We start from the raw sequence: 11249 nt of genomic DNA, 5'->3' as shown, positions 1-11249 counted from the left end.
AGGAAAGAAAGTGGTCTTTTTAAAAGCATGAGAAAATGTTCCTTCTTTTTGGTCCTCAACCATCTGGGCAGGCCCTACTCCTCTCTCTCTCTCTGGCAAAGGCCGAGGGAAGGAAAAGGGGCACGGATGGTGGTAATCTTGCTGAAAGAGAATTAAGAAATTCCTTCAAAACATGAATGAATGAGACTTCCTATAGGGGAGGGGAGTCTGTGTTCCAAAGAGATGTGAAAGGTTGTAGGCAGGGGGGAGGGAACAGGGACACAAATACATCAGTGAGCTAGTGAGTGATGTAAGGAGCACCTATGTTTTATTATGGTTTTCTCTCAACATGTTCTGGAACCCAGAGCCAGATTTCTTTATAGACCCCGCGTGTGAACCCTGCAGCTAATGGAATGTTAATGTTTCCTCTTTCACCCTCTGAAGCTGAGAGGAGTCTTTGACTGCCTGTGCATGCATACTCCTATGTGCATATGTACTCAGGTGAGAGAATCACTAGGGGGGGGGGGGGGGGAAGAAAAAAAAAGGGGGGGGGGGGAGCAGCCACAGGTTTCAGTCCAAGTTTTGAGACACAGGAATTTCATTAAGTATTTCAGCAAGGGCAAAGAGGATAACGCTTGAATGAATAACCCATCGTTCTGAGATTTCTAGCAATACAGTTAAAATAAAAGAATTTCACAAGAGGAATCATTCTCCTTTCCAAATAGCTCTGTGTGAAGGGTCGTCCCTGTCACTGCACAGGTCAAGAGATTATTCCACTAACTGTTTAGAGTTAAAGCTGTAAGCAGTAGAATAAATATTTGATATTACCACAGTAAGCATGTAATAGCGAAAAACAAGACTGACAACCTTCTTAAAAATAATCTAGGCCAAATTATCTGCTGGCACCACTCTGCTCTTGAAGTCATGCCAGCAGGGAGTTTGCTGTTACATTTTGAGCTGCTAAAGGAAGTTATCACAACAGATTTTCTCATGACAAAAACAAAAATAATTAATTGTACTGGAAGGAAATTGAGTGAGGATTAGTAGATTATCACATGCCAGAATGACCGAGTTTCTGCTAGCTGTGTCACTGGTTTCTGTCCATTTTCCATCCACTTTCATGCAGACCAATGGATCCACATTCATTGAGTTTTCAGCACCAGAAGCAAATCAATGGTTGAATCAGCGAGATTTCCTGCATCATGGTCATATATAACATGAGAAATAGAATTCCCTTGACATTTTCCATTACAATTACATTCAAGATTGAATTTCAGTAAAGGTTCCTGTTTCTAAAGAGAGGACAATCATTAAACACTACTTGCACATTTTACTCTTCAGATAAACTAATTGTTGTGCTTCATTCCAGAGCTGTACAGTGCCAAGCAAGAGATGTAGTCACAAGGATCAGTTCACAGAAATTTCCTGAAAGTACCAGGACCCCTTGTAAACATGATTATGAACATGGGTTAGGCCCAGGAGGAAGTCAAGAGTCACCAAAACAGTAGCCTGGCATTCATAAGCATCATCTCTCTGCTTGTGTACACAAAGTATATGAGAAATCATCCCATAAAGGCCAAGGTATATAGTGGGATTTAAACCCACTGCAATTCTAGCTAGAGAAGTCAAACACAAGACAAAAAGCAGGCCAGATGCAGCCTTGACTTCACCTGCACAAACATTGGTTGTGTACTTCACGTCTCCCAAAATTTCGCTCAGCAAGAGAGTGGACAGGTGTGAGGAAAACTAAGTATCATATATCCTAAACAAAAATGAAAAATGCAGACATAATTGTCACCAGGCCTCGGGACAAGTTCTCCTTTTTGATAACCAAAACATAAATTATGCCTTGCCTGACTCCCAGTGAAAAGAACAACAAAATGGAAAAAAAGTGGTATTGGATTAGATTTAATTGCCATGTATGTTTTCCCTACCAACACATTGAAAAGTGTCATACAAGCTCCAGATTCTTCTTTCCTGTGGGTTGAAGTATAACACTTTTTACTGAACAAATTAGACTGCAGCAGCAAATTTCACAATTTATGAGGAAAAAACCTCCAAACATCTAAACCCTGATTTTTGTACTTTTTTTTTCTGAAATAAATAGCAGAATGAAAAACCTAGTTTACATCTACTTAGATTGCTTGTTGCCTGGACTGAGAAATATAAATGCACTCAAGCTGCCATTTTTTTAGTTGTGCTATCAGCTGCAGGGGTTCCATTTTCTTGGATACGGCAGGAATGTAAAGTCAGCTCTGCCTCATTCATGTTTCACCAACTTATCTTCAGGGGAAGCAGGAGTGGGAGGCATATTGGAACAGTGGGGATCTACCACACACCAATACCTAATTCTGATACACCTGAGCTTCAGAGTTTACAGGGGTGATGCGAGTTTCCCTTTCCATGCAAAGGGCCCCTTTTCTCTCAGACTGACATAAACCCTATCAATGCCTCCAAAAAGGTAAACATTCTATAAAAAGCTAGCAAATGTTCTAAGCCATTTTTCAGTTTTTTAGAAACTAGTTGAAATTAACTGAATGTTTATCAGCTGAATGATTGAGGTTTTGGTTCCCAAATTGTTAAACTATCACAAGCCCAAGAAGGAGGAAGCTAATAACTCCGTTGTCATTTCTTTTTAGTTCCCATTTCTTCCCAACTCTGTTTCTGACGACTCTTGGGAATTCTAGATCAAGGTACTGACAGTTCTCCACTCATGTGGTCATTAATAAAGCCTTTCCTGTATTTGCTAATGTACAGTTCCAGGCAAAAAGGAAATTCTTTATTTCTTGCACCAATACTCTTCCACTAGATGTGCTGTTATGAACCCATGGCTACATATATACACAAACCACAGCACAGTCACTGGCCCAAAAGCAGACATTGGCTCCTAAAACACATTTCTGCAATAGCTTTGGTGGTCAGCATGACAGTCACACTTCACACTGTCCTCTTCAGCCCACCAGGTTTCTTACCAGGCCCACCATAGAACAGCTTTAGGCACAGACCAGCCTCCCGAGTGGCAGTGAGCTGATCCTCAGGCAATTAACTGTTCCATCCTCCACTTCTCTTCACATCCAGGGATAGTTTTGCCCAGATGCATTAGCCAGCTGCTCACAAACATAACAGATGCTCAGTTTGACTGGTTTTAACCCAAAAGATATAATTAGTGGCAGTTTAACATAAAGACCAAAGAAGAAAAATTTTAACAAGATTACACCTAGATAAACACTGATGTTGAACACAGAGGGCTATGTATGGTTGAAACCAGAATTTGCAACAGGCTTATAGTTGTCTTTTTTCCCAAACTGTTTCACCCTCTTTCTCCCACCAGCAAGAGAAGGATCATGGCCCCCCAAAGAAAAAAAAATACTGTCCTTATCAGGAAAGATAGATTCTCAGTATAGTTATTTCACAGAGGTAGTTGATTTTTACTGCATTACTGTACCCTTCATATAGTACCTAGTTGCTAACAAAGAGTGAAAGAACATTACTTAATTCTGGGACTGATTTATTTTCAGTGATGCAGCCAACACATGCATCTGTTTGGACAAATTCTGAACTCTACCACCATGTGCTTTCCCATGCAGCTATATCCTTTCTCAGTATGGTGTACAGTTGCAACCTGACACTCTATAGGATTTTCATTAGTGTATAGAGTTTATATAGAGCTAGGTTGTTCTATGAAACATATGATGAAAGAAGGAAACTCCAGTCAAAGCTGTCAAACATTGCAGTTCCAAGATAGGCTCCAAGCTCTTTATCTTGACAACTAAAGCAGGCATTCCCTTCCCAGAGAGTGACCCTACCATACTCTTCTTTTGCAGTCCCAGCTCCAAGCAACCAGAGTATGCTAGTTTTGCATAGATCCTAATTAAGAATGAATTTAACAACAGACTTTGGAATGTATTTAGAGTTCTCACATGAATTTTTTAGACATGCTTGATGCCAAATGCTCAGCATGGCATAACATACCCAGTACAACTTATACCTTTAAATTCATGCATTTTTGAAAACAACATGGGTGTATTTTCGAATTTAATCCTGACACCCGTCATCTTTTACAGAAGAGGTTCCTGCAGGGTTTTCAGTACACAGAGCAAATGGCAGAAAACAATCAAAATCCCTGTTGCTATTATAGGTGACGGACTCTTGTTGTCTAGCACTTGGCAGCTATCATGGAAGGAAAGGGACATAATTATACACACTTGAGGCTTCATTTCCTTCACAAGCACCCTTCATTAGTACTCTGGTAAATATACTTGCACATCTTCATGAAGACAAACACTGCTTTTTGCAGGATGCCTCATCAATGCTCTAATTTGTGGTGGCAAAACACATAGCAAATAATTTATCAGCTTTTTTGTGGTTTTTCCATGAACTGGGGAAGCCATGAGCCAGCTATTACCACATTATTGTTAATAGCAAGGGCCAATGTGATTTCATATAGCCTGGGTTTTTCTGTTATACATAGAGACCAAAAAACTCTGCTACTGACTTTCCTTTTTCCTAGGGCAACATTTTTCATCCCCCTCTCCTCACATCTAGTTTGCATGTTCTTTGGAGCAGGAGTGTTTCTGTATGGCACTTCCCAAAAGGGATTTTGTTGTAAATGTCTCAGGGAGTCAGCCCTGAACTTCTGAAACAATTGCCTTTCCCGTCTACTGCAGACTTCATATGTGACAACAGGCAGGGCAGTAAAGACATCCACACCTCATTTAGACTCCACATCTAAAAGGGACAGAGTGAAATATGATGTATATTGTCCCATCAGGTATACAATTCACACAGATAACTTGTTTGCTGAGATTTCTTGGAGACTGATAAAACTCAGGTGCGAAAATCCCATTCTCATTAACACTTTGAAGTTCCTCACCGGCCCTTTCTATGGCTTTAAAACAGATTTTTATGATGCTATTATCTTATAGTTTTACTTTATAGACTGCTTTGCCAAGCTGTAACAGAGTAAAATTTCAGGGAGATGTCCTATCATCCCATTCTCTATTTTTCCAAAGGGCAAATAACACTCAAAATCCTTCTCACATGTAAAATGTAGATACTACCCCTGTCCCTCTCACACACAGACAGCATTGACATTATCAGACAGAAATATTATTTCCTCTTTTTACCACTTCATTTTCCTGCTGTAGCCCCTGTAAAATTCTGGGACATCACCAGGCTTGTAGAAGCAGCCACTCTCTCCCCTCTCTGCTCCTGTTCTCTGTTCATTCATAAATTCAGAAGTACCCTGCACAACACAAAATCCTTTTGTGGGTAATGTGATGTACATATCATTGCATTAGCCATATTTACTAAGCTATAAGCAAATTATGTTTTGCATCATAGCCGTGAAGACAAATATATTAATAGAATCAGGTACCTTTCCAACCAGATGGAAATTTGCTAATGCAATAGGAAGTTGCTTATTAAATACAATGAACTTCTGGTGTCAGGAAATACAAACTGCAAGCATCATCAGGTGAAGGGAAAATGGCTACTTTAACGATCCTACACACAGATATATAAATTTATCCTGATTAAAATAAACCCTAGTCAATACTTAGACTCTAAATGGGGTTGTTTGGTTTTTTTTTTTAATACACATCACAATAAACTGCTAAAGAAAAGACTGTTGTCATCTATTCACAAGTCGGAAAAGAAGCTATTATGTAAGTCCTGACTTTAGACCAATACTGGAATGAAGAAAAAATCCTTTAAAGCACTCTGACATTAGCATTCTGTGCAGATGTTCTAGACCTTTCAAGCAGTGATATGATATGAGACAGGCTGTACCAATATTTTTAACCATATGAAACAAACAATGAATGGTGCTTTTACATAATTTGTGAGAAATAGCATCAAGAATGCGCAAGCTGCAAACAAGCAGAGCAAGACAATTAGCAATGCATTTACTGATATCAAGAGAAAACTTCTTTCAATAGCAATAATCAAATCCAGGATGGCAATTGGAGAACACCCTATCTTATTGATTACTCTGTGCAAACTGGTCACCGAGCAGTTACCGAGTTGTTCCAATTCTATGTCATGCCTTGCAAGAACAGGTAAGGACACAGCCTCAAAAACCTAAAATTTCACATTCCCCTGTAAGGCACATCATCCTCAAAATGGACTCATCACAACAAGGCTGCATAAATGGATACATTCAAAACATAAAACCATGCTGAAGCTCAAAAAGTGCAAGTTACTTTCATTTAGGTGCACAAAACCAATCCATGGAAAATGCCTGGATGAAAGAATCTGTGCTTGAACTACCTGAAAAAGTATTCTGCCCAGAGAGGCACCAAAAAGGGTTAAGTAATTCCTGTTAGAATAGTCCTCCTGGCTGCCTGGATAAAGGCCACTGTGAGGTACAAACTAGGACAGTGGCATTCCATTATTAAGGCCCCACCAGTATTTCTTCTTAATGGATACTTAGCAATTTTCTAGCTCTCTTCTTGAATATTTTGTTTCAGCAGTGCTCCAAACAGCAAATATTTGCAGTGTGGATTTTCTAAGGGTTATTCTGCCTTTCAGAGGTTAAACTAAGCAAGAATATTTTTGTTCTTGGTTGCAAACAGCAGCATACAGTCCATTCAGCGTTTCTGCACAATAACCCACCTACTTTCTTCATAAAACAAATTAACATCACAAATCAATATTCAGAGGGGGTTTTGTTTTGTGCTGGTTTTAAGTGACAGAACTGCTTGCCTTTCCTGTCAGAAGAATTCTACCAGAAGTGTGCATTTTCAGTCCAAGAAGCTGTCACATCAGCATATTTCGGGGAGACTATAGATGTTAGCTCGTACGCCTTCTCATCCTTCTCTGAGAACTCAACAAAACAGCCTGCCACCCACCACAGTAACCTAAGAGATAAAACACACAACAGCACTTACAGAATGAGAGGGCTTTGGAAGCAAAGCCTAATTAAAAAGACACACACAATAAGACTAGAGCTGAGCATCGAAGTGCAACATCATAGCAGGTAATTACGCAGAAAACAACATCCTGGTACCACAACTATCCTGCTCCTACAGACAGCTTAACCTAACCTATGGAGCACAGTACTTCTCAGGCTTGCTGTAGGAGGCTCAGGCCCAAAGACCCACTTCCTTTAATCAAAGCTATCATTAGTAGGTACACAGCATTTTCCAACTTCACGGTCTAGGAGCTGTAGCCTAAACAAGGCATAAGCATGAGGTTACAAACCTGCCAAATGCTGTACCCTCATGGGAAGCAAGAGGTGTCTGTTGCACTTGCTCATTAGGGTGGACTAACTGGGATCCACTGAGGATTCAAAGGACCAAATAGCTGTGAACATCAATACTATGAAATCCAAGGCCACATAGTTCAGGGCTAATGCCATTCTAAAGGCTACAAGTTATCAGTAGAAAAGGACAAGGAAGAGAACCTGGGAAAACCAGGTGATCACTGGATGAAAATGAGTAACCAGTGTCATAGGGCAAGAAGAAGGAAATGAAATCCTATGGGGTTTTAATGAAAGCATATCAGTGAGCTCTCTCTCAAACACCAATCTCCAACTTCACCTGTTTGAGAAAGGATCACTAAAACACCTATGGTAATGTGTTGTAAAAATTCCAGTGTAGAAATGGACTGCTAGAGGGTAAGAATACTTTGGAAAAGAGGCCAGAATGCATTAGTAACCACTGCACATCCAACTGAAGAGACACATCCAGCTGAAGTCCAGCTGTGAGACCACCAGTAAACTGTCCTGCACTGTGTGGACAAGCCTTGTCTTTTAAAGGCTTACTCCAAGAAGTACCAACACAGACACATGGTCACTAAAACCAGCATTCTTCACATGCACATTGATACCAGATTGACTCACATCACTGGAGTGAGTCAGTGACTCACATCACTGGAGTGGTGTACATGACAGTTTCCTTCTGGGCACAAGATTCAGGTATTGCACACATGTAGGCATCACTGAGACTTCAAACCTCCAAAACATTGCAACATGCATCTGTTTTCTCTTGGCAATTATTTTCCTAAAACAGGCATAATACATTTCTTTCTGTTAGCTTATGCCCACCTTTACCTGTGGAGGTATGGTTGTGCAGAGAGGTAAAAGACTTCATGGCAGCTGGTGTGGAAAAAAACATTTAGCTTTTCCTTATTTAAAAGGTCCATTAAAATTATCCCAAAGGTGAACATTCTGTGCCACTACTGAAAGATTGTTGCACCAGGATTTCAAATCCAGTGTTATCATTATGAAAAGAAATTCCAGACATCTAGCAAAAACACAGCTTAACCAAGCAGGGTTTCTTTTACTCATTGCTGCAAAAGCAATAATGGAGAAAATGCAAATAACCCCAAAGTCAATCTTCTGTATATCGTGATAGCAACTTGTTTTTTCCAAAGCCAGTAAAAGATTCAATAAATTCAGCAATTTAAAAAAGCAGTTGTTTATACTTACTACAGTATTAAAGAAATATATTTCACTTTGTATGGTTTGAAATTTTGACATCATTCTTGGCTTCAGTATCACACCCAATTAAGAAGCCCCTAGAAGAGTGAGAACAACAAGAGCCACTAAGCATGTCACAACACAGGGTGAAGGGAAGAAGTGCTGGAAGTGGAGGCTTTTCAAAGCAAGCCTAGGAAATTGTGCTGCACAAAGAGTGCAGAATATGTTTTTTTCTCTTCCCCCCACAGCCTCCACCTCCTGCCCTGCTCCTCCTGACATACACACACATTTTATGGCCTAAGAGCCAGCGAAAAAGGGTGTGTTCTTTCAGGTTTATAGCCTTGACTAATGGAATTGCTCTAAATAACATTTTGATCTTGTAAGGTCATGCAGAGTGCTATACCTTTCCTTTAATGATTCAGGTCTGGACGAAGCATTTCCCAGAATTGAGATGGTAATGAAGTCATTAGTTTCTTCCTACTTGAAGCTCTGGCTAGGAAAGGGAATTCTATGGGTAAAGTCTGAGAGGGTCTTTTTCATAAAGCTCATACCCAGCTGAGCTGTAACACCTGTTACATTTTCCCAGGAGCCTGAGCTGTAGAGCATTTCCAATCTATTTGCTCTTCTTCTCCTACAGCACATTGACAAAAGCGGAGGGAATGGGTTTTCTAAGGGAGTGCTAATTGAAAAAAAAAAATCTATGCCTGGTGCAAATGTTAACTCACATCCTAGCTAAGATAGTGATGATTATTTCCTTGTCTTTGAAAATACAAGCCATTCCAGACTGCATTTTAATTAAAAATACACATTTGAAATTGGTTCTTTAATAATTCCTCACCTTTTATGTACAATATAAAGGATGAAGAATTACTCCAAAAAACCCCCACTATTGAAAACAGGCCCTTATGCTAAGTTTTTAATACAAAAATACACTCACTGCTCAGTAGGGAAACACAGCGCTAAGCACATACCAATAAATATAGAACTAACAATTACATATACATTCTTACAAATAATAGTTTATGGAGAAACTGTTTTAAAATATGGTTTCTCAAGTAAAGGGAACAATAAGCCTGGATATCCAAGTTCCACCACTGAGTATCTGCGTTAGACAGATCCTCAAAATTGATATACACTTAGCAACCAGCAAATGTATCTTGTTTTGCCACTGGTACCCTCTCAGACCTCCCTCCAAAGTAAGTCCATATATAAATTGAGTTTCACAGAGCAGACCCAGGTGTTCCAATGCATTTGCCAGCTAATTAGCACACATGCATACACACAGAGTAATAGCGCATTAGAAAGTAGTTAGAGACATTCTTTGACTGAGGGATCTATTCCCTCTACCAGATTGAAATAATGCAGCCTTACTGAGCACCTGAACATGCCACAAAAATCAGCTTTTCTCAGTTGTGAAGGTATGATCCAGTGATGGGACACACTTCTCCTTTTGCTGCAGACCCATGTGGCTGTTGCTGTGAGCACTAAGACTTTATAGTCAGAGACAGAATGAAATTCTGAAGAAATGCCTGAGACTATCCCCAGCATCCTAAACATAACACTGGGGCTTCAGTACACCTATTATTGCAGTCAGAATATTCTGTTGCACTGCACTTTTTACCTCACTCTTATCTCTCAAAAGCTGTTCTGAAAAGCCTCTAAAAATGACTGGGGCTTTTCAGTTGGAATTTTTATTTGGGATGGATATTTTTTGGTTTTTTTGGGCAGTTTTGTCTGAATTGGTTTTTTTAGTTCGACAACATATTGCACAAATGTATAAACAAATGGAATGTGGCATGGGAATTCCTGAGCATCTTTCCAGCACTTAGGAAGTCCATATCAAGAAAGAAGAGGCATGCCACTAAAGAATAAAATTAATCTTGCATTTTTAACAAAACAGAGGGTGTAAGTCAAGAAAAAATACTCCCCAACCTCATTTTTATGATTGATATGCTAAAATAACACATTAGAAAAAAGTAAAGCATTTATTATGAAAAGCCAAAGGCTGGAAAAACCTCTAAGATTATCAAGTCCAGCCTTAACCCCCCACTGTCATGTTCAGCACTATATCATGGCCTCATGCGCCACATTTACAGATCTTTTGAACACTTCCAAGGATGGTGATTCCACCACTTCCCTGGGCAGTCTGTTCCAATGCCTAAATACCCTTTCACTGAGCAATGTTTTCTTAATATCCAATCAAAAAACACCACCCCAGTGAAGGAAGGGTCTGTAGGCAACCAGGAGACAGCATCTCATACTCCGTCCCAATTCTGAGCACATCAAAACAGCAGCTTAATTTTTTCCCTTGTAAACTCAGCCTTAGCTTTTCACTGTAATGTGAAAGTTTGCTATTTGATGCACCTGAAACACACCTATTCCGCCATTTTAGCCATTTCCCAGCAGCTATATCCCTCTTGTCCACAGCTTTCATAATTATTTTTTCACTTCCTTCCAAACTGCCCCTTTATTCAGCAAGTGGTAGCCTCCCCACACAGAACTATTGCTCTTCTTTAGCCTATTCGACCAAGTGAGCTGCATAAAGTCCAGTCCAGACCTTTCTAAACTTCACAATTGCCTTTATATATTCCTGCTTTACACTGGTTACATCCCCACTTTGAAAACAATTTACAGGATCTACTGGTACTCCATGTGAGGCAAAGTATCGTAGCTAGATGAGCACATTCTCTATCCAGTGCTAAGCCTTCCCAGAATGAGGTGATTCCTGAACCACCAACAATCAAAATCTGCTGATGGCAAGTTTACCGAGCTCCTATCACCTTTCCTTTTGGAGAACAAAGGCAGACCCTGGCAAGCAACTGTCTGAAAATGACTGTGCCCAAAGACT

At 39.9% G+C, this 11249-nt stretch overlaps 1 long non-coding RNA gene across 1 annotated transcript in view; it reads left to right on the top strand.

Annotated features, from left to right (window-relative positions):
* The first annotated feature begins 259 nt into the window (after positions 1-259).
* The window catches only part of LOC143694356 (uncharacterized), a 31059-nt gene continuing 20069 nt past the window's right edge, over positions 260-11249 (top strand). Inside the window, exon 1 of the long non-coding RNA XR_013182782.1 lies at positions 260-480. This is a non-coding gene — a long non-coding RNA (uncharacterized LOC143694356). The remainder of the gene's footprint in view (positions 481-11249) is intronic.

Source organism: Agelaius phoeniceus, chromosome 1 (genome assembly GCF_051311805.1).
Source record: "Agelaius phoeniceus isolate bAgePho1 chromosome 1, bAgePho1.hap1, whole genome shotgun sequence".
Lineage (NCBI taxonomy): Eukaryota > Metazoa > Chordata > Aves > Passeriformes > Icteridae > Agelaius > Agelaius phoeniceus.
This window is presented reverse-complemented; position numbering and strand designations above follow the sequence as displayed.